The sequence below is a fragment of the Artibeus jamaicensis genome, unplaced genomic scaffold (assembly GCF_021234435.1).
Source record: "Artibeus jamaicensis isolate MK-2021 breed Jamaican fruit bat unplaced genomic scaffold, CSHL_Jam_final scaffold_916, whole genome shotgun sequence".
NCBI classification, from domain to species: domain Eukaryota; kingdom Metazoa; phylum Chordata; class Mammalia; order Chiroptera; family Phyllostomidae; genus Artibeus; species Artibeus jamaicensis.
Genome location: NW_026522059.1, coordinates 52,590,371 through 52,616,691, shown reverse-complemented (window position 1 = coordinate 52,616,691; position 26,321 = coordinate 52,590,371). Strand labels below are relative to the sequence as shown.

The 26,321-nt window shown below is 40.5% G+C and overlaps 2 pseudogenes; one reads left to right on the top strand and one right to left on the bottom strand.

The window, feature by feature from the left end:
* Positions 1–6,089: 6,089 nt before the first annotated feature.
* LOC119061192 (uncharacterized) lies at positions 6,090–6,265 on the top strand (annotated as a pseudogene).
* A 15,498-nt stretch (positions 6,266–21,763) lies between these two features.
* Positions 21,764–21,938, bottom strand: LOC119048062 (uncharacterized; annotated as a pseudogene).
* Between the last annotated feature and the right edge of the window lie 4,383 nt (positions 21,939–26,321).

Below are 26,321 nucleotides of genomic sequence, written 5' to 3'. Positions count from 1 at the left end.
ATAAATTCCACCTGATTTAGAGGTAAATCTTATTTTTTAAAAAAGAAGGGTTGAAATGGAACAGAAATGGTAAATTAGTTCTCCCTCTTGTTTGTCATTTCTTTCCATTTTCATTTGAAGGTGGAGTTATGCAGACAAATGTCATGTGCACTTAATATCAAAGAGGAAAGAACCAAAAGAGAAAAGAAAGACATGAAATAATATGTATAAAAATCATCTCATATTTACTAAGGAAAGTTGGCAAACTGAGATGGGGTAGGAATCTTGAGGTTAAAACCACTCTGGGGCCGAAGTTTTCATTTATATTTCTAGTGTAAGAACTACAGTAGAATTGGTAAATTATTTAGGAAGCAAAGTCAGACTGAGCTATGTAGTTTGTCTTGTGCTTTATATAATAAGCATATCAGAATCACCAATCAATAAACAAAATATCGAGTAAAAATTGGGAGGAATATATATCTTTTATAGACAATCTCAAGAAATTTATATATCCTGTGCCTGTTCTTATTTTACATCCACTTAATCACACTGATCTTTTGTTATCTAATATTTTATTTTATTTTTGTTTCTGTTAAAAGTGTGATAAAATATAATCAAATACTGAAATAATCCACCATATTTTTATAGAGAGGGGAAGGGATGGAGAGAGAGAGAGAGAGACATCAAGAAAGAAACATTGATAGGTTGCTTTTTGCCCCAAATGAGGAATGAACCTGCAACCTAGACCTTTGGCCTGACTGGGAATTGAACCAGAGACCTTTCAATTTGTGGGTTGAAGCCCAATCAACTAAGTCATGCCAGCCAAGGCAAACATTTTTTTCTACTTTCAAAAATAAATGAGATTTGAGACATACAGATAGCCAAGAGGAATGTATGTGAATAGATGCTCCACATCACTAGTCATCAGGGAAATGCAAATCAAAACCACAATGAGATATCAACTTATACCAATTAGAGTGGCTATTAACAAAATGATAAGAAGTGTTGGAGAGGATGTGAAGAAAAGGGAACACTTGTGCACTGTTTGTAGGAATATAAGTTAGTGTAGCTACTATGGAAAACAGTATGAAGTTTCCCCCCAAAATTAAAAATATAACTATTATATGATTCAGCAATGCTAAGTTATCTATCCAAATTAATGCTAAATTATTTTCCAAAGAAAATTAAAATGCAACTGCTAAAAGATGTATGTATTCATTCCTACATTCATAGCAATAGCCAAGACATGGAAGCTACATAAGTGTTCACTGATAGATGAATAGATAAAGAAAATATGCTATGTATATATAGTTGAATATTATTTGGCCATAAAAATTAAATCTTGCTATTTGCAACAACATGGATAAAACTTCCAGGCATTAAGCTAAGTTAAATAAGTCAAACAGATAAAGACAAATACTATATTATTTTGCTTATATGTAGAATCTAAAAACAAGAACAAGAGCAATGAAATGAGGTTATGAATATAAAGAATAGATTGGTTGTTGCCAGAGCTGGGAGATAGATAAAAATGGGTGAAGCTGGTGAAAGGTACAAACTTCTATTTATAAAATAAATAAGCTCTGGGGATGTTATGTATAATATAACACATGATGACAATAGTAAATAATACTGTACCGCATATTTTAAAGTTCTCATCACCAAGAAAAAAAATTGTAACTTTGTACAGTGACAGATGTTAACTAAACCTACTGTGGTGGCCATTTCACAATACATACAAATACTGAATTATTATGTTGTATACCTGAAACTAATATAATATATAAATTATATTACAATTTTATAAATCAAATTAAAATAAATAATTAAATAGATGAGATCCACTGCAGGTTTCATTATAATCCCTGCATTTCTTTTTGTAGGAACTGACTTGACCGGTTAGTTTCTGAATTTATATGAACTGGGAATATGCAAAGCAATCGTCAAGAAGACTGAAGTTAGAACTTGCACCCTCTTACTTCAAGACATCTTATAAATTCCCAGTAGTCAAAATGAAATAAAAATTTCACAAGAGCCAACAAATATATCAATAGGACATAATTATGTGGGGAAAAAATACCCAAATATACAGGGTGATTTGATTTTCAGCAAAGAAGGTGGAACAAATGGATATTCATTTGGAATAATAATGAAGCTTGATCCCTACCTCACATCACACAAAATATTAATTTGAGATTAATTATATACCTATATGTAAAAGATCAAAATATAAAACTTTCTGGAGGAAATATAGGATACTACCTATGTGACTTGGGGGTTAGTAAAGTTTCCTTAGGAAAAAAACAAAGAAAATAATAACATAAGTAAGACAATAATCAAATATAAAGAAAATGGATAAATTGTACTTAATCATAATTTTAAATTTCTTACTAAAAGACATTTTAAGAAAATGAATAAGCAAGCTACAAGCTGAGAGAAACATATATCTGTCAGAGGACTGTATTTAGGATTTGTAAAGATCCCCTTACATCTTAAAATAAAAACAAATAACCAACCCAATGAAAAATTGATAAAACATTTGAACAGATACTGTACGAAAGATATATGAAGGGTCAATAATCTCCTTAAAAATCACCCAGCATCATTAGTCTTTAGGAATATGAAAATTAAAACCACAGTAGGAGATTGTCACACATTTAGAAGACTGACAATGCCAAGTGCTTGCAATCTTGAGTAGGACCTGGAGTGCTCATACATTACTGGTAGGAGTAGTGTATGGGAGCATAAAATAACCTCATGGTTTCTTTGAAAATTGACATTCACCTACCCAGAGATCCTATGCCTATACATTACTCAAGAGAAATAAAAATTCTATCTACAAAATACTTGTATGACAATAATCATAGTGGCTTTATTCATTATAACCTAAAACTGGAAACAGCCAAGTATCCATAAATAAGAAAATAAAAAGTAAGCTGTGGTATTCATAAAATACCACACTAAAGACTAACACTAAAAAGGAATAAACTACTAATACCTACAACTCGAAGGGAATCACAAAAGCATTATGCTGAGGAAAAGCCTAGCACAGAAAGAGTGCCTATTTTATGAGTTCAGCTATATGAAGTTCTGGAACAAGAAAAGCTAATCTGGGTGTAGAAATACACATTGTGACTGCTTCTGCATGGGTAGGGACAAAGATTGACTAGAAATAAGCATGAAGGAACTTTTTGAAGTGAAGATTTTTCTATATATTGATAGAGTTTTGGGATACATAGGTATATGCATTAGTCAAAATTCATGAATAGTAGACAAGATTTGTCCATTTCACTGTGTGTAAATTTTATCTTTAAAAAATCTTCGAGCAATATTGAGCTTAGGGGAAGTGTACTGATGCCCAAAAATTACTCTGAAATGCATAAAAAATAAGATATGTTGATGGGTGACAGAAGGATAAGCAGACTGATAGGCAATAAAGCAAATACAATGAAATGTTGATTGTAAAATCTAGGTTGTGGGTTACAGAATTATACTGTAAAATGCCTTTAAATTTTTGAAACTTCTCATAAAATGATGAAAAGATGAACGTAAAAGATTTTTTGTATTTCTTTTAAGTTTACAATTAATATAGAACTATAAAGGCCCTGGCTGGTGTAGCTCAGTGGATTGAGCATGGGCCTGCGAACCACATGATCGTGGCTCGATTCCCAATCAGAGAACATGCCTGGGTTGCAGGCCAGGTCCCAACAGGGGATGCACGAGAGGCAACCATACATTGATGTTTCTCTCCTTCTCTCCTTCCCTTCCCTTCCTCCCTAAAAATAAATAAATAAAATCTTTTGAAAAAAAGAACTATAAAAATTGCAGTTTGGTCAAGATGGTGGTCAATCCAGTCAGAGAAAAATGAGTACCATGGGATTTCATTGATATGTGGAGTTTAAGGAACAAAATTAACTAACAAACAAAATAGAAACAAACTCAGGTACAGAGAAAAAAACTGACAGATTGTGGGGCTGTGTGAAAAAGGTAAAAAGATTAAGAAAAAAAACTCTTAGACACAGACACAGCATGATGTTTACCAGAGAGGAAGGAGAGTGCAGGGAGGCAGAAGATAAAAAGGGAATAATGATGATGGAAGGAGGCTTGACAGAGGGTGGTGAACACACAATACAATACATGATGATATATTATAGAATTATACACCTGAAATCTATATAATTTTATTACCTTATGTCACCCTGATAAATTCAATAAATATAAATATAAATAATAAAATGGCAATAAGTACATACATATCTATCAACAATTAATTTAAATGCAAGTAGATTAAAAGCTCCAATCAAAAGATATACAGTGGCTGAATGGATAAGAAAACAAAACCCTTATATATGCTGTCCTTACACATGTTGTCTACAAGAGACTCACTTCTGGTTGAAAGACACACAGAGACTGAAAATAAAGGGTTAGAAAACAAAACAAAAGGCTGAGATAGAAATATTTACATTGGACAAAATAGACTTTAAAACGAAGGCTATAACAAGAGACAAACAGGAACCCAACAACTACACCTCTGGGTACTTATAGTAAGAAACCCAAAACACTAAATTCAAAAGACATATACATTAATATGTTTATTACATCATTATTTACAATAGCCAAGGTATGAAAGCAACCTAAGTGTACATTAATAGATTAATGGATAAAGACAAAGTGGTGTATATATACAATGAAAAATGATTTAGCCATAAAAAAGGCTGAAATTTTACCACCTGCAACAACCTACATGGATCTAGAGGGTATTATGCTAAATGCAATAAATCACTCAGAGAAAGACAAATGCCAGATGATTTTCTTATATGTGGAGCCTAAAACAAACAAATTAAATGAACAAGAATAACAGACAAAGACTCACAGATACAGAGAGCATTTTGATGGTTGCCAGATGAGGGAGGGGTTTAAAGGATACATGAAAAAGGTGAAGCAATTTAAAAGTATGAATTGGTAGTTACAGAATAGTCATGGGGACAGAAAATACAACCTAGGGAATACAGTCAATATTGAAGTAAGTGTATATGGTATAAGATGTGTATGCGATTTATCAAGGTGATCATGTCATAAGTTATATACCTGTAAATGTCTAATCATGGGGTTGTATGCCTGAAACGAAAGTAATATTATACATCAACTATAATTTAGAAATTTAAAAAATAAAAGGAACAGTATTACTGAAGTTCATTTAGGACTGTCTACATCTTCTGAATTCTCGGCCATTTTGGGTTGTTGATCATGTTCTCAGCCAGGTATTCCTCTTTATACTTGTATTGTTCACTCTCCCCACACACATGTGCTGTTCACTCTATTCAAATCTGTTAAGAGGCATGATGAGTTATTATCGAACATGCCTCCATCTACATGGTCATTTTGAGACCACATACTTGTCATTCCCCTCACTCCAAAAAAAGGATGTGTCTTTTCCAGGGTTATTTATCAGGTCTGATTTCTGCACAGGGGGTGGGAAATAGCAGTCTTTTGATTGGTCAATAGCTGACTTATTTGCCAAAATGCTGAGGTACTCATCATACTAAGATTATAGCTTTTTTAATCAGCAAGTACCTCACACATGAGATGGCTCTCTGCTCCTGCTTTTCTCAACAGGATCTTTTCATGAGACTATTACATGGTTTGCTGTGGCACCACAATTAGTCAGAGGTGAAATGAAAAGAGAAACCAGGCCTTCTGATTTCACAAAGGCCTTTCCAGTTAATCCCCAGTCATCTCAGTTACCCTATTTAATATCATTAATAAGAAAAATGTTGCTTTAATGTAACTAATTTACACAATATAAATCTTATTTCAATTTCAGTGGATATTTCTGAAAATAATGTATTATAGACACACATTTACTTCATGTTCTAAAGCACAGCAGGATTTCTGTGTGGTTGCAATGCTGGGTATCTGCTAGCCCACAAAAGTTATTATTAGAGGGAACTGAATAGCCTGAATGCCAACAGTCAGACACCGTTAGGATTCTGAGGTGAATAGACTTTGATGGTGGAAAAGAGTCAGATAGGAAAAGAGGAGGAAAGAGAAGAATAATGAAAATGGAAATTAGACCTCTATTATATTTTCAATTCTATAATGTTGAAACAATCACTTCTTGGCCTTTTGGCTAAGATCAAGTGTAGTATAATATTAAAATGCTATCTTATTAATGATCATGAACCTGTATTAGAAGATTCCAAACCTGTCTCTATGCTGGCATTTCAAAAGAAATTTTTAAATGTGAATTCAGACATTCTCTGAGAGACTCTATAGGGGACCCTCTCTGGCAGCAAGGCTCATCACCATTACCAATACCCCAGGGAGCCTGCAATTGGACCACAGCAATTAAAATAATAATGCTAGCTTTCTGATCCAGCTCCAGTCTTTCTTTTAAAGTCCATGCAATATCTGTCAATCTGTTCCATTGGTTCCTATCAAATCTACTTTCTACAGTAAATTATCTTACCTCTATCTTTATTCTCTTTCCTTTTATCCCCTAAGTGTAAACATAATTTCCTACAGTTCTGTTCTCCTGGACCACCCCTTATTTTGGCTAATTCTTACAATATACCTACTCCCTTATGATAATAATGTTCATTTTTTATCTTAGACCACTGTTTCCTGTCATATTACCATGAATTTTCCTATTGGTACTTACATATTTATTCATACTTTCCTGTCTCCTTCTTTATTGCTGTGACCTACCACCCTGTAGACAAAAACACACCTTAACTTCTGTCCAAGGTGGAGGTGTAGACACACTGTGCCTCCTTGTACAACCAAAAGAAAGACAACAACAAATTTAAAAACAAAAAACAACCAGAACTGACAGAAAATCAAACTGTATAGAGGTCCAACAACCAAGGAGTTAAAGAAGAAACATTCATCCAGACCAGTAGGAGGGGCAGAGACCAGTGGCTGGGTGGAGAGGACTCTTGGCAAGGTGGTGGCTGGCAGACCATTTGAGGTAGCAGGTTGTGGATTGGGCAGTCCCACATTCATGTGCAGATAAACTGAAAGGAACTGGGGAGCAAGACAGACCATGCAACCCAGGCTTCCAGTGTGGGGAAATAAAACCTCAAAGCCTCTGACTGAAAATGCCTGTGGGGGTTTGGGCAGCAGCAGGAGAAACTCCCATCCTCACAGATCCACAGGGTCCTAGAATGTACACAAACCCACCTACCCAGAAATTATCACCAGAAGGGCCAAATTTAATTGGGGGTAGCAGGGGACATGATTGAAAACTGGCTGAGAGTGGAGCAAGGGGCACTGTTCCCTTTTGGACCCCTCTCCCACATAGAGGTTTACAATGCAGTGACATGGGTTGCCCCACCCTGGTGAACACCCAAGCCTTCACCCCTTACTACATAACAGAAGTGACAGGGAAAAAAATGGCCCAAATGAGAGAACAGATCAAAGCTCCGGGGAAAATACAATGAAGCAATGAAGAGCTGGTAAACCTATTAGATGCACAAATCAAAACACTGGTAATCTGGGCGCTCACAGAATTTGTTGAGTATGGTCAAAAATTAGAGGAAAAAAATGACAGCTATGAAAAGTGAAATAAAGGAATATGTACAGGGAACCAATAGTGACAGGAAGGAAACCAGGACTCAAAGGAATGGTTCAGAGCAGAAGGAAGAAAGAAACATTCAACAACAAGAACAGAATGAAGAAAGAAGAATACAAAAAAATGAGGAGATTAGCCCTGGCTGGCGTAGCTCAGTGGATTGAGAGCGGACCTGTGAACCAGAGTATCACAGTTTGATTCCCAGTCAGGGCACATGCCTTGGTTGCAGGCCAGTTCCCATCAGGGGACAGACAGGAGGCAACCATACATTGATGTTTCTCTCTCTCTCTCTCCTTCCCTTCCCCTCTAAAGATAAATAAAATTTTAAAAAATGAGGAGAGGCTTAGGAACCTCCAGGACATTTTTAAATATTCCAACATCCAAATCATAGGGGTGCCAGAAGGAGAAGAGGAAGAGCAAGAAATTGAAAACTTCTTTGAAAAAATAATGAAGGAGAACTTCCCTAATCTGGCAAAGCAAATGGACTTTCAGGAAGTCCAGGAAGCTCAGAGAGTCCCAAACAAGTTGGACCCAAGGAGGAACACACCAAGGCACATCATAATTAGATATAAGGAGAGAATGTTGAAGCAGCAAGAGAAAAAGAGACAGTTACCTACAGAGGATTTCCCATTAGAGGATCAGTTGATTTCTCAAAAGAACCTTTGCAGGGAAGAAGGGGCTAGAAAGAAGTATTCAAAGTCATGAAAGGCAAGGACCTACATCCAAGATTACTCTATCCAGCAAAGCTATCATTCAGAATGGAAGGGCAGATAAAATGCTTCTCAGATAAGGTCAAGTTAAAGGAGTTCATCATCACCCAGCCTTTATTATATGAAATGTTAAAGGTACTTAGCTAAGAAAAAGTGGATCAAAAATATGAACAGTAAAATGACAACAAACTCACAGTTATTAACAACTGAACCTAAAAACAAACTAAGCAAACAACTAGAACAGGAACAGAATCACAGAAGTGGAGATCACATGGAGGGTTATCAGGGGGAAAGTGGGAGGAGAAGAGAGGGGGAAAAGTAACAGAGAATAAGTAGTGTAAATGGTAGGTAGAAAATAGACAGAGGGAGGTTAAGAATAGTATAGGAAATGTAGAAGGCAAAGAACTTACATATATCACCCATAGACATGAACTAAAGCGGGGGGATATGGGTGAGAGGGAGTGTGCAGGGCAGAGGGGAATAAAGGGGGAGAAATAGGATGACTACAATAGCATAATCAACAAAATATATATTTTTAAAAATAAATAAATAAAAAATAAAAAAGAACACATCTTAATATAGGAATACAAGATACAAGGAAAAGAACACAAAACCTGAAATCAGAAAACTAGTTTACCTTTTGACTCAGCTTCTTAATATGTGAATGGCTCTGTTCCATTTCTCACAAGGGAAATAATATTCTGCCATTGTCTTAGAGTTTTTCTGATAGTCGAATGACAAAATATTTGTTAATTAGTTTGCATTTCCCCCTGTAAAGACTGAGACAAGGATTCAAATGCATGGAGTTTATTGAGCAGGTTCAGGAAAGACTGGGAAAGAAGGGAAGAAGTGGTACCAGGAAGAGAAAGCAGCAAATAAAGGGACACAGACCAGATGTTGCAGAAGCGGCAAGTGATAAAAGCTGCGCGATATGAGCAGGACCCTAAAAAATATGCTCATACACTTTTCAAAATTAAGTGTATTGATATTATTTTTTAGTAACATCAGCATTTGAGTTACAGGCACCTTCTCACCCTATATTCTGCCACAGTCCTTGGTGTTGATTCTGCAATGCCTTCCTAGCACACTGTCATAGTGCCCTCACTTCCAATCATCTTTATTTAACTCCACTCCATTTACCCACAAATATATGATAATTACTTATTACTTAGACTTTCTGCCTACAAAACCTTGAACTAAAACATTTTTTTAAGTCATTGACAGTGTTCATGGGTTGGAAGAATTAAGATCATCAGACTGTCCCTATTACCCAAAACAATTTGTAGATTCAATGCAACCCCTATTAAAATACCAAAGGCATATTTTACAGATATAGACCAAACACTTCAAAAAATTTATATGGAACCATAAATGACCCCAAATAGCTACAGCAAATTTGAGAAAGAAGAACATAGTAGGAGAGATCACAATACCTAATATCAAGCTGTATTACAAGGCCACTGTAATCAAAACAGCCTAGTACTGGTATAAGAACAGACACATAGGCCAATGGAACAGAATAAAGAGCCCAGAAATAAACCCAAGTCTCTGTGGCCAATTAATATTTGACAAGAGAGGCAGAAGCATAAAATGGAGCAAAAATAGCCTCTTCAACAAGTGGTGTTCAGAGACCTGGACAGCTACATGAAAAAAAATGAAACTTGAGCACCAACTCACAACATACACACAAAAAAACTCAAGGTGGATAAAAGACTTAAATATAAGTCATGACACCATTAAAGTTCTGGAGGAGAACATATGCAGGAAAATCTCAGATATTACATGCAGCAATATTTTCACCAGTGTGTCCCCCAGAGCAAGGGACATAAAGGAAAGAATAAACAAATGGGATCTCATCAAAATAAAAAGCTTCTGCAGGGCTAAAGAAAACAGCATTAAAATGAAAAGAGACCCAACTGTATGGGAAAACATATTTGCCAATGATACCTTGGGAAAGGGTATGATCTCCAAAATATGAAAAGAACTTACACAATTCCACTCTAGGAAGACAAACAACCCAATTAAAAAATGGGCAAAGGACTTGAACAGACACTTCCCCAAGGAGGACATACACAGGGTCTAAAGACATATGAAAAGATGCTCAACATCACTAGCCAACAGAGAAATGCATATTAAAACCGCAATGAGATACCACTTCACACTGGTCAGAATGGCCATCAAAAACAAATAAACAAACAACAAGTGCTGGCAAGGTTGTGGAGAAAAGGGAACCCTAGGGCACTGCTGGTGGGAATGCAGACAGTGAAAACACTGTGGGAAACAGTATGGAATTTCCTCAGAAAACTAAAAATGGAACTGCCTTTTGACCTGAGAATTCCACTACTGGGATTATACCCTAAGAACCCTGACACACCAATCCAATAGAACCTGTGCATCCCAATGTTCATAGCAGCACAATTTACAATAACCAAGTGCTAGAAGCAACCTAAGTACCCATTAGTAAATGAATGGATCAAAAATCTATGGTGCATTTACATGACGAAACACTATCATGTAAAGAAAGAAAGAAAGGAGCTCCTATCCTCCACAACAACAGGAATGGAACTGGAGAGCATTATGCTAAGTGAGATAAGCCAGGCCATGAAAGACAAATATTATACAATCTTACCTATAAGTGGAACCTAATAAAAAAAACAAACAAGCAGGCAAAATATGACCAGAGACATGGAAATTAAGAACAAACTGACAATAATCAGAGGGGAGGTGGGAAGGGATAATGTGAGGGGAAGGGGGAGGGGTTTTCAGAAACATGTATAAAGGACACATGGACAAAACCAAAGGTGGGTAGGATGGAGGGTGGGAGGTGGTGATGGCTGGGTTGGATTGAGTGGTGGGGTGTAAATGGAGACAACTGTACTTGAACAACAATAAAAAAAGTAAAAAATCATATTATTTCAGGAAATTATTGGTTAAATAAGATTAAGAAGATTTTTATCATCCAGTTTCTCAAAACCATTAAATATATTTACATGCATTACAAATACTTAAGAAGAAAATATAGCTGGCAAAGTTTCCCAAATTTATTAGACCCTAGGATTTCCACAGAAAAGATCTTGGAACATGCTGACTTAACTTTGATTAAAAATTACTGCATGTTACAACCTTCCAGAACAGATGCATGATGGCTGATTATGGTATATATGGTTTTATCAGATGAGCCTTGGGACACTGTTATCCAAAAAAAGTTGCACTTCAACTGATATTTTTTCATCTATGTTTGTAGAGAATATAAAGCATTCTCCTTGTTATAAGCATAATCCTTATTCTTATGAGAAGAGTATTCTAATAACTTTCAGACTAAAGCAGTTCAGCAGAATTGGTCATTCTGGCCTCAAGGAAAATTTATCTCTGTTACACACTGTGATTATTGCTCATAGCATGGTCTTTCCTTGTTAATTGAAATGTCCCAGCCTCAGAATCCATCTGCACTCTGACCAAAACCGCATGGTTCTCTCTCCTCTTCACCTCGGCAAGAGGGGGTCTTAATTCTGCTGAAACCCTGTGGCTCTCTCTTTCATCTGGCCGCAGGGATCTCCATTCTGGCAAAGTGGTGCTCTTTCACTCTGCTGAAAACCCTGTTGCTCCCCCTTCTACCTGGCCAAAACTTGGCCACAGCTATTTAACATATCTATGAAACCAGTTAAAGGTTATAGATATATTAAATAATCATTCTAGAGGTTAGCTGCAAAACGGTTGCTATGCAAAACAACTCTCAATGGCTCTGCTCCATTTGTTCTTTCCCCCAACTCACACCTGTGGGGGGAAGGGCTGAGGACATCTTATATGTCTCTCCAATATTCCTATACACTTTGAATTCTGAACACCATTCCAAATCTTTTTTGGGGGCTCCCCCTTGGCTGCACCCTGTATCAGTAGTGACAGGCACCTCAAACTCCGGTGTCTTTTCCAGTTTCAGTCTTCATGTTATAGGAAAATGAAGCAACCAGACACCGAGGGATTCTGGAGTACGAGGTTTATTATTAACGTGCATGGGCCCAGAGGAGTCTGCCTCCAAATTCTGAGCCCCGAACAAAGGATTCTTGGGGGTTATATAGCCTAGGGGTCTTCCTGTCTATGTGGCAAAGTGGGATACAGAAGCAGAATGCGATAATTAGTTCTATCTACGGGGCGGAAGCAGAGTACAAAGGCTAAATGTGAAAATTGGTTTTATCAGTGGGGGTGCTAGTCCCAGTCCTACTGACTATCTGGCTATTTGCTTTTCCCAGACGGCCTTATTGTTCTCCTATAGTGCCTGGGGTCTTAGGTGAGCAAAGGTCTCCTAGGGCTTCTCCCTTCAATCATACAAACCTGGAAGTAAAGTGAAGTTTTCCTTCTTAGAGAGGAACAGCTTTTAGTGGGAATGTGCTAAAGTGTTTTTGTACTTGAGAAATTGTAAGAATTTTGGCAAGTGAAATAAATTTTCTGTTATTGCAACACATTTTTAACAGTATTTGAAATTTAAGTTGCTTCGGTTATCCTACGCTTAGTCTCAATATGTGTACACAGGTTGGCAACTATAAACAAGCAAATCTGATTTGAGAACTCTTTTCAATCAATACACAAAAAATTCTATGGAAGGGAGCTATTCCAGAACAATAAGCTGTTGTGAGTTAGATTTCTAATTGTCAAAACAGTCACTCTTAGACTTGTTCTTAGCTTATTAACTATTCCTAAAAGGAATGCTACCCGGTTTTCTCCAAGAAATGCAATGCTAGGTTAATCCTTAAATCATTGACTCAGTAGAGTGTGTTAAGAAAGGCAGCATGTTTACCTTGAACATTATTATTTTTAAAGTTTAATACAAATATTTTAGTTCAAATGCTTAGAAAAGTATGAAGTAAATGTGCCATGAGCTAACAGTTCAACTATTCACCCTTTCTGATGTAGCATTTTAACTCTGTATATGCATTTACTTCTTTCTCAAAGTTTGCTAAATTATCATGATCTACTTGGCAGTTGTCAGAACTCATGGTATCTCTCTCCCTTCCCATCTCTGCCCCCTGCCACACAGAGCAAATTTACCACTCCACCCTGCGCTCCTCCTCCCCACCCCCACCTTCTGCAGTCCTTGTGTAGGCGTTAACAAACTTAGCTCCACCATTTGTTTTCAGTCTCAGCCTCAGTGCAAGGAGCCCTCAAAGATGGCAGGCTCCCACTTTGGTTTTCCCCATTCTGTTTTTTATAAGTTTCTGGAATATTCTCTTTCACTTTCACTTTGATCAGCTATGATTTACAAGAAATAAAACATACTGATACAGGGTGAAGCCAGGGGGGGCCCCCCAAAAAAAGATTTGGAATGGTGTCCAGAATTCAAAGTGTATAGAAATATTGGAGAGACATATAAAATGTCCTCACTCCCCTCCCCCCCCCCCACAGGGGGAAGAAAGAATGGAGCCAGGGCCATTGAGAGCTATTTTGCATAGCAACAGTTTTGGAGCTAACCTCTGGAGGAATGGTTATTTAACATATCTATAACCTTTAACTGATTTCATAGATATGTTAAATAGCAGTGGCCAAGTTTGGAGCCAGAAGGGAGAAGGTTGTGGCAGGGACTCAAGATGGGAACTAGGGGCTGCTCTCCTGAGGGAGAAGGGCTTGGACTCAGAATGTAACTAGGGGCTGCGCTCCTGAGGGAGAAGGCCTGGGAGAGAGAGCCACGCGGTTTCAGCAGAGTGAGGACCCCCTCTAGGTGAGGTGAAAGAGGGAGCCACGTGGTTTTGGCAGGGTGTGGACCCCCTCTTTCCCAGGTGAAAGGGAAGAACCACGCAGCTTTGCCAGAATGGAGATCCCTGCAGCCAGGTGAAGAAGAAAGCCACATGCTTTTGGTGGAGTGCGGACTCCTGCAGCTTTGGTAGAAGAGGCCCATGCGGCCTTGGGGTGCCCCCTTTGGCTGCGGGGCCTGAAAAGCAACAGAGACTTTGACTGGAACTAGGTACAAAGGACTGTTGCCAGTGGACCATGAGAGGGTACCACGGTACTTTGGATTAACTCGAGATCCTGCACAGTGACACAGCTGATGGCGCCAGCGGCCTGAAAAAGGGACGTGTGCTCTTTTCCTGATTTACGGTACCCGGAGTTGGGACAGTGGGAGAAGGGAGCGCTGTGTGGGTGTAGGTGTATACCCTAAAGGACTTTGATATTTTAGTGGTGGCATTAGGCCTGAATAGCATTAAATAAACATTTTGTTTCCTTTTCACAAATCTCTGGCTTTAAGAGATGTCTTTCCAATTGGCGGCGGACAGAAGGGCCCAGTAGATATTAGTATTTTGGTTTTGGGAGGGGCCCCTGTTGTATAGCAGTTTTGGGCATCCCTAGGTGGGCCAAATATTGTATTGCCCCTCCCTCGGACCTCCTCTTGTTCGGTAACAATACCAGTTATAAATGAACAGTTTGATGCTGACAACTGTGTATAGTCATATACACATGAAACAGGAAAAGCCAGAGTTTGGATTGTCTGTCATCTACCAGACCCAATAAGGAGAGACAGGGATTGAATCTTTATGAGCATTTAATTCAAATGCTCTTCAAATGCTCGGCAAGCTGAGAAGATGGTGAGTTTGTACCCTAACAAACCACCTTAAATTTCATTTGAAGCCAACTCTTTTTATGAAAAAAAAAAAAAAAAAAAGTGTATGTAAGGGGATTGGAATTCAGGGAAAATTTTAATCAGATAAAAAGCTGCAGCATTCTTTCATCTGTGTCTTGGGCAGTGGGTATCTCACCCTGGAGCATAGTGGCTCCGAACATCTTGATTGCTTGCAGCCCTCCTGAGGCACAAAGCGGAACTGCTTATGGTCGGTCTCCTGGAGTCCAGGTGGGTCATACCTTCAGATCCTGAAACAAAAGCTCTTTACCTACTTTGATCACTAAGCTTATTAGCTATTACCTGAAACTAAAATGTTTTTCCAACATTTGAGTCCCCGAGCCATGTAATCGCCACTCAACTTATCACATAAGATATTTCTATTATTCCAGAAAGGTTTTTTATATCCCTTTAAAATTAGTTTCCTACCCCAACCCTGGGCCCCAACTGATCTGCTTTCTGTCACTATGGTTTATCCTTTTCTAGAATTTTATGTAAGCAGAAACTTACAGTATGTAATCTTTTGTGCAGGGCCAGGAGTAAGTGTGAAACAAGTGCTTTTGTGACTGATTTCTTTTAGTTAGCATAATGGCTTTGACATTCTTTGGCCCTATTCTCTGATTCTGTAGTTTGGTCCTTGATATTACCAAATCCAATGAATAGTTATACCATAATTTATTTATGCACACACCTATTGATGGACATTGTTTCTAGTTTCTGTTTGTTGTAAGTAATACTGCTTTAAAGATCTTCTCTTTTAGTCTTTGTGTGGGCATAGGAATTTATTTCTCATAACTAGATACAAGAGTGTGACTACGGAGAGGTATGGTAAGCATTTAATTTTATACAATTTTACACATTTTCTATACTGTCTTTACTGAAAGGTTTTATCAGGCTCTGCAGAGGAAGAAATGCCAATCAGCCACAAAGTTAGGCAGTACAGAGCTTTATTGGGGTTTGCATGCCAGGGCGAGGTTCTCTGGTCCACATAGTAGGGCCGAGGAAGTCGCACCCAAGCAGGGAATGTGGTAGGGTTTTATTTTGGTTGGCTCTCTTCATGGGAGCTGGGGATTGGTCCCCTTTGAACAAAGCGGAAATATATCATTGGTGGTTCTCCTCAGGCTCAGGTTGCTATGCAGATATTCGTTTGGGCAAAGCTCATTGTTTTGGCTCCCAGGTTTGACATCAGCCATCTTTTCTGGGTTGTAGTTCAGCTGCCATGTTGTCCTACCCCACCCATCCTGACATTCCAACCTCTTTGAAAGAATAATAAGGGGTGTCGTGTTCGATCAGGCTACTTCTTGCTGTCAGGGGGGTGTAGAAGGGGGGGGGCTAGAGGTCAGCCATTTCTGGTTCATTAGGGAGGGGTGAGTAGGTTTTCTAACAGCAGGAGGATAAGGGAGGGGTAAGGGGTCGGGATTTGCTTGATGTGAAGAGTGGCGCCTAATAATTGGAGAACATCCTGTCCTAGAAGTGGAATAGGGCAGGAGGGTATGGCAAGAAATAAATGGGAAAAGGGAAAGCCATCCAGACTGCAGCTAAGCAAGGAGGTTCACCATGGGCAAGACGGGGTCCCGTCAACCCCCATGACCGGGATCTGGGAAGGAGTAAGAGGTCCTGAAAAAGATGGTAAAACACAGTAGGTAGCCCCTGTGTCCACCAGGAAAGAGATGGACTTACCTGCTACCTGTGATACAGGGTGCAGCCAAGGGGGGCCCCCCAAAAAGGATTTAGAATGGTGTCCAGAATTCAAAGTGTATGGGAATATTGGAGAGACATATAAGATATCCTCACCGCCCCCCCCCCCCCCAGGGGGAAGGGAAGAAGAATGGAGCCAGGGCCATTGAGAGCTATTTTGCATAGCAACAGTTTTGGAGCTAACCTCTGGAGGAATGGTTATTTAACATATCTATAACCTTTAACTGGTTTCATAGATATGTTAAATAGCAGTGGCCAAGTTTGGGGCCAGAGAAAGAAGGAACTAGCAGGGACTCAGAATGTAACTAAGGGCTGCGCTCCTGAGTGAGAAGGGACTCGAGATGGTAATGAGGGGCTGCTCTCCGGACGGAGGATGGAACTTGGGGGACTCAAGATGGAAACTAGGAGCTGCTCTCCTGAGTGAGAAGGGCTTGGACTCAGAATGTAACGAGGGGCTGCGTCCCTGAGTGGAAAGCCTGTGAGGGAGAGCCACGCGGTTTCAGCAGAGTGAGGACCCCCTCTAGGTGAGGCGAAAGAGGGAGCCACGTGGTTTTGGCAGGGTGTGGACCCCCTCTTTCCCAGGTGAAAGGGAAAAACCACGCAGCTTTGCCAGAATGGAGATCCCTGCAGCCAGGTGAAGAAGAAAGCCACATGCTTTTGGTGGGGTGCGGACTCCTGCAGCTTTGGTAGAAGAGGCCCACGTGGCTTTGGGGTGCCCCCTTTGGCTGCGGGGCCTGAAAAGCAAGAGAGACTTTGACTGGAACTGGGTACAAAGGACTCTTGCCAGTGGACCATGAGAGGGTACCACAGTACTTTGGATTAACTCGAGATCCTGCCTGCACGGTGACACAGCTGACGGTGCCAGCGGCCTGCAACACAGACGTGTGCTCTTTTCCTGATTTACGGTACCCAGAGTTGGGACAGTGGGAGAAGGGAGCGCTGTGTGGGTGTAGGTGTATACCCTAAAGGACTTTGATATTTTAGTGGAGGCATTAGGCCTGAATAGCATTAAATAAACATTTTGTTTCCTTTTCACAAATCTCTGGCATTAAGAGATGTCTTTCCAATTGGAGGCGGACAGAAGGGCCCAGTAGATATCAGTATTTTGTTTTTGGGAGGGGCCCCCATTGTATAGCAGTTTTGGGCATCCCTGGATGGGCCAAATATTGTATTGCCCCTCCCTCGGACCTCCTGTTGTTCGGTAACACCTGCAGCGTTACCCTGGGCTCAGCGAGGGTGATGGGGGTCTTTGAGTCCAGGCTGCTTCAGTCATCTAGGAGTCCCAGAAATTCTGCCGTAGCCAGGGAAGAGTCCACAGCTTGAGGCTGGTCCCCCCACATGGAGGCTCCGGGGACCAGCCTCTAAGGGGACAGGCATCCCTCCAGTGGCCAAGCTGTGGGCAATCCGGGCAAGGCTTTGTTGGTGGCCAAGGTTGAGGACACTGGTGGGCCCAGTGCCCTTCTTAGCCACACTTGAAACAGGCCCCGGGTGGGGTGTTCTTTGGCCCGGACTTAGGCTTCGCCCCCGTGCCAGTGTTTACCGCTGGCCTCAGGGCCCCTAGCATGGCCTGGGTTTGCAGGGCTACCTTTTGCTGTAGGTGAGCCTGGCAGGCAGCCTCAGCCTCTGCTTCCCGGTTATCGAAAACCTTAAATGCCATATTTACCAGATCTCGGATGGGGTAAATATGGCATTGGGGGCTTGGGGGCCATTCTCAGCCTTTTTCAGTTTCCTTCTAATATCTGGGGCTGACTAGGAGATAAAGTGAGCAGCTAAGACAGTGGCCCCAGTGTTAGAAGCTGGGTCAAAGTGGGTATGGAGCACCATTGCCTCAGTTAGTCTGTTGAGAAACAGCGCCAAATTTTCTCCGGGGCCTTGGGTGACCTCTCTGAGTTTATCGTAACGGACTGCTTTCTGGGCAGATTGGTGCAAACCTGCTATCAGGAACTCGACCATTTGCTCATGCGCCTCCGACCCGCCTTTCCTACCTGGTAGTCCCAGCCTGGTTCAGCCTCTGGCATGGCTTCAGCCCCTACTGGCATCGTAACAGGGCGTAGCCAGAAGGGGGGGGCCACTCCCCAAAATTTTTGGAATGGGGTCCAGAGCTCAGGGTGTCCAGGAAATATTAAGATGTCCTCACCTCCCCCCCCCCATCCCGGGGGAAGGAACAAAGGGAGCAGGGCCATTGAGAGTTGTTTTGCATAGCAACAGTTTCACGGCTAGCCTCTAGAATGATCATTTAACACATCTATAACTTTTAACTGGTTCCATAGATATGTTAAATAGCTGTGGCCAAGTTTTGAGTCGGGGAAGAAGGGAGTGGCTTCTACCCAGGATGTAACCGGGGGCTGGTCCCCTGAGTTACAGTGCCTGCGTGAGAGCTTGGAGTTGATTGGCTCCATGACATGGGGCCATATCTGCCCAGACTAATGATGGCAGCCCAGTAAACTTGTAATAATACAGAAATACTGGCAGGTATAACTGATTGTAGGAGGAGTCGGAAGTGGGGCTGCAAAGGAGAATGGGTGCAGAGATTTAAACCCAGATGCGGCAGCCATTGAAGGGGAGAACCATGTGGTTTTGGCAGAATGCAGACCCCTGCAGCCAGGTGAAAGGGAAAACCATGCAGCTTTGCCAGAATGGAGATCCCTGCAGCCAGATGAAGAAGAAAGCCACATGCTTTTGGTAGAGTGCTGACCCCTGCAGCTTTGGTAGAAGAGGCCCACGTGGCTTTGGGGTGCCCCTTTGGCCATGTGGCCTGGGAAGCAGGAGAGACTTTGCCTGGAACTTGGTACAAAGAACTCTTTGCCAGTGGACCATGAGAAGGTGCCGCATGACTTTGGATTAACTGGAGATCCCACCTGCACAGCGACACAGCTGATGGTCCCAGCGACCTGAAACACAGACATGTGCTCTTTTCCTGATTTATGGTACCCTGAGTTGGGACAGTGGGAGAAGGGAGTGCTGTGTGTTTATTTAGGTGTATACCCTTAAAGGACTTTGATATTTTAATGGAAGTGTTAGGCCTGAATAGCATTAAATAAACATTGTTTCCTTTTCACAGATCTCTGTCACTGAGAGATGTCTTTCCCCTGGCGGCAGACAGATGAGCCCAGTAGGTATTAGAATATCATCCTTGGGAGGGGCCCCTGTTGTTCTGTAGCAGTTTTTTTGGTATCCCTGGGTGGGCCAAATATTGTTCCCCCCCCAGACCTCTTGTTCAGTAACAGCATGAGGGGATTGTTGGAGTGGGTTTAGTCTGCGTGAGCCCTAGCTGCAGTCCGGACATGGTCACGCTCATCTGGGGTCATGGTGGAAGTTAAAATGATGTGCAGGTCATGCCATGTGAGGTCACAAGCCTGGACTAGGTACTGGAATTCCCTGGTAAAATTGGTAGGGTTAGTGGAGAACGAGCCTAGGTGTTGTCAGTGAAAAAGGGACATGGACTTGAACAACACCTTCTGCTCCTGCCACTTCCCAGAGGGGGGCAAATACGGGAGTCTAGGGGCTCTAGATTCAGGAGGGAGCGGGTGTGTGAGCTGACCAGAGAAGAAAGGTCTTCAGAGGGAGGGGTGAGAGGGGAGGGCCGGAGCTGGAGTAGCCGTTGGCAGGAGCTGATAAGGAGGGGGGAGAAGGAGGGGAAGCAAGATCTTCAGGGGAATCCGAAAAGGAGGAGGGAGGTTCTGGGGCAGTAGGCTTAGGAGACCAGATGGGTTCAGGGTTCCCTTGGGCAAGGATAACTTGGGCTGTGGAGCATTGGGCACACAGATCTGGGTGGGAGCGCAAGGCCCAAAAGCCCTGAATGTAGGGGACCTCAGACTATTTGCCAGTCCATCTGTAAAAACTATCTAGGTCAGTAAGGGTAACAAAGTTGAAAGTGCCTTCAGGAGGCCAGGTTTCACGATTATCGAGCTAATATAATGGCCAGGCCGTAGTGGATAGAAAAATCAGCTGTTTTTGCTTGAGGCCAGGGTCAGTTGCTGGCAAATTTTTCAGAAGGCATCCTAGAGGCGACTTAGGATCTGGCTTGGACTCCTGCCCTCCCATTCCTGATCCCATGAGGACCAGCATCCCTCAACCCAATCTGCTGATCTGGTCGGGTAAAAATGGGGGTCTGGGTCCAACGACGTCTCCTCGGTGCCCAGAACCTCTCAGCAGGGAAGAGCAGCTTCTCCCGGAAGGGTCGCCCCGATGCAGCACTGTGGTTTTGGTGTGAGAGCAGTTTCTCCCAGCAGATGGGGCCCTGAAATCAGCGTTTGGGGACCAGAAATTTCAGGGCAATAGCACTTACCCTGGTTCTTAGTTTGGACTGGTGGGGCGGCTGTGCGGCCTCCTCGGGGAGTGGGGAGAGAAGCAGTCTTTAGCAGACAACAACTCCCCCCGAGTTTTGGCACCAAATGAGAGGTTTTCTCAGCCTCCACCAAGGAAGAAATGCCAATCAGCCACAAAGTTAGGCAGTATAGAGCTTTATTGGGGTTTGTGCACCAGGGCGAGGTTCCCCGGTCCACAGAGTGTGGCTGGGGAAATCGCGCCCAAGCAGGAAGTATGGCAGGGTTTTATTTTGGTTGGCTCTCTTCGTGGGAGCTGGGGATTGGCCCCCCTTTAAACAAAGTGGCAATATCTCACTGGTGGTTCTCCTTGGGCTCAGGTTGCCATGCGGATATCCGTTTTGGCAAAGCTCGCCCTTTCGGCTCTCTGGTTTGACGTCAGCCATCTTTTCCAGGTTGTAGCTCAGCCGCTATTTTGTCCTATCCCGCCCATCCCGACATTTACCGTTTTGCAATGCCTACCAGAAATGCTTGAGAGTTGCTTTATATCTTTGTCAACATTTTGTATTGAAAGTCTTTAATTTTATCATTTAGTGGGTATAAAGTGGTTTTTCAGTATGATTTTAATTTTTATTTCCCCAATAATCACTAATCATTGGCATAGCATCTTTTCACATGCTAATTTGCCATTTACGTCTTAGTGAGATATACTTGGTTGTGTGTATCTTCCTATTTCTTTTACCTGGGGTTTACTGAGCTTTGATATTTTAGTGGATAGTTTTCATACATGATAAAAATTAAGCCATTGTTTCCATAAAACATTTTTGTCTGAACCTCCAACCCTTTCATTCTGAGATTCTAATTATATGTGTGATGTATTTGAGGCCATACTATGTTGCTGTATTCATTTTTATTTTTTATTGTTTCTTTTTACCAGGGGAGAGTGGGACCACAGACTCTGGCTGCACCCCCTGCCTCATCCAAATTGTGCAGGAGTTTTCCAAATTTAGGAAAATTGCAAGGTTCAGCACACTCGAGGTGCAATAGGTAAGCTTCACCCTGGGAAAACCACCTACCTGATCATGGTATCTCCCCTGCTAGGTAAGTATACTGTTGCAATCATTTTTTAAAAATCTTTTCCTCTGAGTTTTATTTTTTGATATCTTTAATTGCCTTATCTTCAATTTCAAAAGTATTTTTTCTGCAGTGTCTTGTACTGTCTTATCTACTGTTAATCACATTGTGTTTTATTTTTTAATCTTCAGGTTATATTTTTTTACATCTATAAATTTAATTTGGATTTTTTTATGATTTTCATTTCTTTTCTCCTTATGTTGATGTGAAGTGTATTTTTTAAAAAGATTTTATTTATTTCATTTTTAGAGAGAGAAGAGAGGGAGCAAGACAGGGAAACAAACACTGGTCGCCTCTTGCTTGCCCCCAGCCAGGGACCTGCTCTGCACCCCAGGCATGTGCCCTGACAGGGAATTAAACCTGTGACCCTTCAGTTTACAGGCTGGTGCTCAACCCACTGAGAAACAACAGCCAAGGCTGAAGTATATATTTAATACCCATTTTAATATCTTGCTGATTGTATTGACTTTCATTTCTAGATTTTTTTTGTCTCTTCATGTTAAAACATGTTTTGCTGTTTATTCATATGCCTGGTAATTTAAGACTAGGTGCCAGTGCCAATTAACATTATTTTAATGAATTTTTTTTGTATTCCTTTCAATATTTTTAGGTCTTAGTTCTAAAATGCAAGTACATTACTTGAAATCCACTTGATACTTTTAAGGTTTACGTTTAAGCTTTGTCAGGGCAGACCCGACCTGAGGGCAATTCAATGTGTCTTTATTACATTATAGCCAGAGGTGGAAATCCGTCCAGGATTCTTTTTGACAGCAGTTCTCTCCGGCCTTCTCTGGTGGAAAATGTTACAACTTACCACATCATTTCTTAAAAAGCCAGATCATTTTGCCATGAAACCAAACTTAAAACAATTAATACTGAATGGTAGTTAAGGGTTTCTGAAATGATTCAGACCTGGTTTAATTTCATTTCTTCTGCTGTGCAAGTTGTACTCATTAAACTTCTTAGGCCTTGATTACTTTATCTATAAAACAAAAATAATAATAGTACCTTCCAGTGGTTGAGTAGGTTAAAAGAAATGAGGGAATAAGGGATGCAGCACATTTAATGCCATTATCATAACTTAAAGCATCAGATTTTGTAAATATATCAGGTCTCACATAGGTGTTATTGCAAAGAAACTTAAAAAACAAATATGTCAGAATTTAACAAAATGCATTAAATCATAGTTTTAGTAATTTTTTCCTTAGTTGACAAAAAAACCCCTGCAAAATTGCAAGGTATTTGAAGTGTATGTTAGGATGATTTGATAAAAATTGTGAAAAAATTTCTGCAAACTAATTAGTTTGATTCACAGGCCAGCATTCAATCACTGAGCCACACCAGCCAGGGCTTGCCAACTAATTAGTTAACACATTTATTACCTGTTTTGTGTGTATGGTGAGGACATTTAATTCTACTGTAGAATAGTGTCATCAGCTATAATCAACTGTAGTCACTGGTTATAAAGTAGATCCTCAGATCTTACTCATCTTATAATTAAAAGTGTTGACTATTTTACCAACCACCCTATTTCCCCAACCTCAGTCTCTGGCAACCACCTTTTTACCGTTTCTAGAATTTGAGATGGTGTTGTATTTTTGTTTGTTTGTTTGTTTGTTTGTTTAAGATACCAGAAATAAGTGTTACTTTCTAGTGTATTTGTCTTATCTCTGTCTGGCTTATTTCACCTAGTGTAATGCCCTCATGTTCCATTCATTTTGCCTGTGGTAGGATTTTCTTTTTTCCTGGTAGAAAGTCACAGAGGAAAAGTGAGCCAGCTGGGCGTGGGCTCAGGAAACAAGTGACAGAGGCAAAAGAAGGGCCCTTGAAGATTAGGAGAAAGCAAAGCACATTTTAAAAAAAGGGCATGCTCTAGAGAGTGAGAGCATAGTAGGATTTTCTTTTTTAAGTCTGAATAACGTTCTATGGTCTATACATACCACATCCTTTTAATCCATTCGGCTGTTCATGGATATATAGGTTGTTTTCCTGTGCTGGCTATAGTGAATATTGCTGTACGGAACATGGGAGTGCAGATATCTCTTAAAGATTCTGTTTTTATTTCCTTTGGATATATATCCAGAAGAGGAATTGGTAGAATATAGTAGTGGTTCTTAGTTATTTATATTTTTTTAGTTACCTGCTGGTATCATTTTGACTCATTTTATCCTTTTGAGTTATTCACAGTTTTCTTAGTCATATGTATAAACTATTTAGCTAATAAATATACAATCATTTTTGGCAATATTTCCTAATTTATTCTCTGTTTTCTAATTTTATTTACAACCATTTTAATGTATAGACAGTTTAAGGTTTTATAGTCAAATCTCTGTCTTTTTCTTTCAAAGACCTACCACTGCTTTGATGCTTAGAAAGATGTTTACCTAATGAAATAAGTGGCTCAAGAGCCAAACCAGAAACCTGAAAGTTTCCTTATTATGTAAAGGCTACTCATTATTTGTTAAACATTATAACTATAAACTTATTATTAGTGCCTAAACTAATACTATGCACTGAGGATACCACAGTGGGAAAAAAATAAACATCCAAGTTAGTCAGACCTTAAGTATTTCCACTCTTCATTCCTGCGTCCACCTCTTAGTTCCCATTGTGCTCTCCTGTCTCTATTAATCTACTTCAAATGCCAGAGTGATATTCCAAAAAGCCAAATCTGATTCTGCCACACCTGTGCTTGAAAGCCTTAAATAAGTCCAAGATAAAGTCTAAACAGTTTATCTTATTATGTCTACCCTTTTTTATTCATTCCCTAAACCCCACAAATTTTGCAAATTATTTCCTGTGGTGTTAGGAATGTTTTAAATATCTTTTCTTTTTAAACTTTTTTTTGATTTAACTAATATTGTCCTGTAAATACTCTATATTTTCATTGTTATATGACCAAACATCTTGTCACCCAGTGGCTCCAAACAAATGGAAATCTAACAATTCCTCTTCATATTCTGTTTAGCTTTCACACGAAGAAAGGATGGGACATGCAAAGGCAGCAATAAGTGTATACCACATCCACATCATAATAAAATACACACTAAACTACAGTTGTCGGGAACCGCTCTGCCTGGTTTTAGGAATTGTAACTGCCTCCTATGGCTAAGGGTGAGTGAGCAACCTCCAGAATGCCAGCCACTTAGGAGACAAAGCTTGTCTCTGGTAGTAAACACTGCCTCAGCTTACTCCCTTGCCCCCAAAGCATGGTCGTCTAGTCAGAGACAGCTAAGACTCCTCACAGCGAGGGACAACCTAAGCCAGATATGATCACTTGGGAGGCCATCATGGAAGGACTGGGGAGAGGGGACTGCGACAAAAAGGGAGCAATGGATGCTTGCGTACGCCCCCCACCCCCCACTATTCTGACATATCCCGAGTCCCCATTTCTGTCTGGGAGAAGTGCTTCCTGGCTCTAACCCACTTATGCCTGAAAATCGATGATGGGGAAGGTGATGAAGACCTATGCTAGAAAGGGCAGGTTCCCCAGGTGATCAGGCCTAAGAAAAAATATGTAAAATCCTGTGAAACCTGCTTTGTTTAGAATGCTCTCATTTAAATGATAAGGGTCCAAGTAAGAAGTTTGTTCCTCAGAGTTTTATGGCTTGTTAGCTATCTGACCCTGACTGAGAATAAGCCCTCATAGTTCTTTGAATGCTATCTGTTGTTTTGTCCTTGCCTGTATTCTTGTGCAAACGAACCCAATAAAAGCCCCTTGAGGAAGGGGCTCTTGACCTTTCTCCTCTGAGAGACTGGCCACCTCTCCTCCCCAAACAGATCATGTCTTGGTAGTTTCACATTCATCCGTGATGGACAGGGGGACTTTGTGGGCAAACTTGCCCCCACATACAGTGTCTTTTTGAATTGGGTTCTACAGAAATGAGAAAATACACATGGTAGCAAACACATAGCAAGTCAAATAAACTAAAGCACATTGTTAAAATGAACTTCATGGTAATAATTATTTGTGAGTGAAGTTGCACACATTTTCCTTCTTTGTCTCTTTACTCAGACTTTTGGAGGGTCAATTCATTAATAAACCAAAGGATGAGGACAAGTTTTCAGCTTCAGTAGGACTGGTTCTTTGGGGTGTAGAAACTGATTAATATTTAGTTTGCTAATAAATATAATTGCAGTTCTTATCAAGAATAGCCAATGGCATTTGTGAAGTGAGCTTGCTAGACACTCTGGGTTGTTCCCAGCATAGATGTGTGGTTAAAAACAAAACTACAACACAACCCACTCTTACCTAACCTTTACAAATAAGAGAAACCAAATACTAAAATGTGTATGGTAGTTTCTCAACTTGAGGGCCTTGGCTCTCTAATGGTAAACACGGAATGCTGTGCATTTTT